This window comes from Olea europaea, chromosome 7 (assembly GCF_002742605.1).
Source record: "Olea europaea var. sylvestris chromosome 7, O_europaea_v1, whole genome shotgun sequence".
In the NCBI taxonomy this organism is placed as follows: Eukaryota; Viridiplantae; Streptophyta; class Magnoliopsida; order Lamiales; family Oleaceae; genus Olea; species Olea europaea.
In genome coordinates this window covers 16,776,203-16,779,556 of record NC_036243.1, presented here as the reverse complement: position 1 = coordinate 16,779,556, position 3,354 = coordinate 16,776,203, and positions in this window count along the sequence as shown.

Genomic DNA, 3,354 nt, shown 5'->3' with positions numbered 1-3,354 from the left:
CCATTCTTCAATTGAGATTGAAAAGAAGCCATGCCTTTATAGAGAGCAGCCAAAAAGAAAGAATATAAATTCAGAGGCCTATCACGCGCCAATTCGTGCGCTATGGGTAAATAGCTCAGGGAGGGCTTTATGCTTGGCACACACAAAATATATTTACAAAGCCAAACCAGAAGAAAGGCCACTCGCTCAATATGGGAAGGCTCAGCACTCGAATGGTTATGAAGGGTTTGCAAGCTTGAATAAGACTCCGTGAGGTTTTTACCAAACTTTGGGGCGCCATCAGAAACCAAGATACCAGGAAAAATGGTATCGCCCAAAAACTTAAAGCGATCGAAAAAAGTGCTGAATCAAAAGTAAGGGGTTGAAGAGAGATTTCTAACAAATCAGAAATCCTAGCATTATCAAAAAGTGTCTTAGTAGGACCATGGTCCACAAGGCGAGCATGCCACATACGAAAAACTACATCAGATTTAGGCCAAGTGCGAATACCTCTTTCGCGAAGTGGTCTCAGCGGCAGAGAGTTTAGAAATGGAGGGCCTTGAGTACAAGGAAACAGCTGGCCCACCGCCGCTTGTTCGACTGCCTCTGCATTGTTGAAGAAAGGACCTAAGTAGAACTCATTGAGTTCGACATTGGCAGGTGCGAGAAAGTTCGGAGTTATGTATGGACGATTAAGGAGTTTCTGAAAGTCTTTAAAACTAAAGGAGTCGCCAGATTGAGATTGTGAAGTAGCCATTAGGGACGAAATGGAGTTTTTCAGAGTTACGTAGTAGGAAGCAAAGAGATGAACAGTAAAATTGTGAGAAAGAAGCGTGAAAAAAGTGAGGCGTGATTTAATGGTGCAGTGAAATGGCGTATTTGGGGGTTATAAGGGTTTGCAAAACGTCGCACCTTTTTAAGCTATGGAAGAAAACAATGATTGAAATTCTTGGAAATTTCGAATGTTGCTGGAAATACAAAAGTGAATATGGCAAAATTTAATAAATTGGTATTAATTCTGTCATATTAGGGAGTAATTGTTGACACATAAAAATTTAGCCCAAATTGAACGACCCAAGGAATGAAGCCCAATTAGAGGATCCCCAAATCAGATAGCCCAAAGAACGAAGCCCAATCAGACAATTTAGGATGAAGGTCCAAATAGGGAGGCCCATGAACGCGGTAACACCATCGCCTAAGCTTGCAAGTCGCCCAAGATTTGAGCGAATGGAATGACATGCAGTCGTCCAGAGTTGCTACTCTATTGTCGCCCAAACCTTCGAGTCGTCCAAGGTTTTAGCAAACCTGAAGTGTTATGGTTATCAAGAAGCGCAGTTATCAAAGCAGTTATTAAGCAGCCCTATCACGTTTCACGATTCAAGGAATTCAATTGAAGACGGTTGAACGACAAAAGAGTAATGACAGTAGTTAGAAAAAGCAGTTCCATGACAAGTTGGCCATTACGAGAAAAGTGAGCGGTTATAGAACGATCAAGCAGTTTTTAGGCGATTGATCACAAAGAGATCATCCAAGGAGTATAAAAGGAAGAAAAGACATAGAGCAAAGACCCCGAATCAAGAACTCTCGAACAGAGAACATGTAACTTTAAATTTCTTAGTTTAGATTTAAACATTTCTTTAACAGTAACTTGTGTGCTTGCGCCCCTTGGAGGCATTCTGTTTTGATTTTCCAATTGTAAAGTCATCGCCAATGAAAACGCTCCTTTTTGGGACTTTGTCTCAAGAGGTTTGTCCCTTACACAATCGTCTGATCCATTTTTTAATTGTTAGCGACTAATTCGCACGAAACAAAAGGAAAAATCCTTACTTAGTGTTAGTTAATATCTAAGATGAGCAATTTGGAAAAATTCAGTCTACCATCTAACCAAATAGTTTTTTGGGCATAATTAGTGCAAACAGATACAAGGCAACTATAGGAACATGTTATATTATTGCATCTATTTGGGACATATTATTGCAATTATGCATCGATGATTTTTTGAAATCATATAACTCAAATAAAGAGCGGGCTTCGCCTCTGTCTCCTCCATCCATGGGTGAAAATCGAAATTGAAGGTCACTTGGTTTTGAGAATGATGTTGGAGATGGTGGATTTTAGATTACAATTTCTTCTCGTCGTGATCTAAGGTTCGAGGGAATTTGAATTTGGGGGAGAATGAAATGTGAATGAATCGTGTTGGGATGGTGAGTCTTGCTTTATTTGGAAGTAAATCGTGTTTTAAAAGAAAAACAACAAACGCAGTTCACTGCCACATTTGCTTTCTGTCCAACCACTTGGGACGGCCTCCAAACGAAAGTGTTATCAATGATGGATGGAGGAAAACGGTTGTAAGTTCTATGGCCTTGCAGAGGAATCTGATGGTCTAGTGACCTTAACGTGACAAAGTATGAAGTTCGATCATCAATGAAACTTTTTACTCAAAAATCACTAATCACGATGAATCAAAAGAGAATACCTATATATTCATATTCGACTAAACTTTCATTGTGATTTATTGTTTCCTTGTCCCTTGGCGAAGTCTTTGAATGCTTCATCCAAAGTGATTACTTTGGAGGTGAGACGTCACATCCTGCTGCATTAAATGGAATTAGTGAAAAAAAAATTGCTTTATGAATTTAAATTATATATATTTATTCTGAAATTCTTTATAAATGTTGTAAAAGTAATATTTGATACCAGTTTGTTAAGAGGATTTAATGAGCATCAAACAAATTAAAGAAAATAAATTTTAGGATGAAAAATTAATATAATAAAATTGTACTCTTAAACTCGGCTTTTATAATTCAATTTTTTTGTGATGATGAAATACTATAAATGAAAAACATTTTTATACTACATTTGATACATAAGAATTAATTGTTAATACATAAATTTAAACATCCATTAAAATTTCGAGATAAATGAATAGAAAGAAATTATAACAACTTTAAATTCATGTAAATCAAAATTCATCAAGTTAAGATTCATTGAATCTAAATTAATGTGAACGTTAATTAATAGAAAATTAATAACACGAAATTCCTACATGACAAAAATTTTGTAATATTTATTACATATTGAAGGAAAAAAGATAAAATATTATTGAAATAATTGAATTGTAGTAAGCTTCAAACAAAAATGCTTCTTACTTGACGTGATATTCAATTATTATTGATTCCAGGGCAATAATATGGTAACTTCAATACAAGTGTTCAACATCTTCACTACTTGAAAATGAAAATTGTAAATACACTTACATGACTGACCATTACAAATAAGACATTTCCTCTCGTTTTAAAAAATAAAAAAGATACCTCCCTTCTTTAGAGACAAATTCATCTTGTACGATTATTAGGCTTTTCTTTCCTTTTTTAG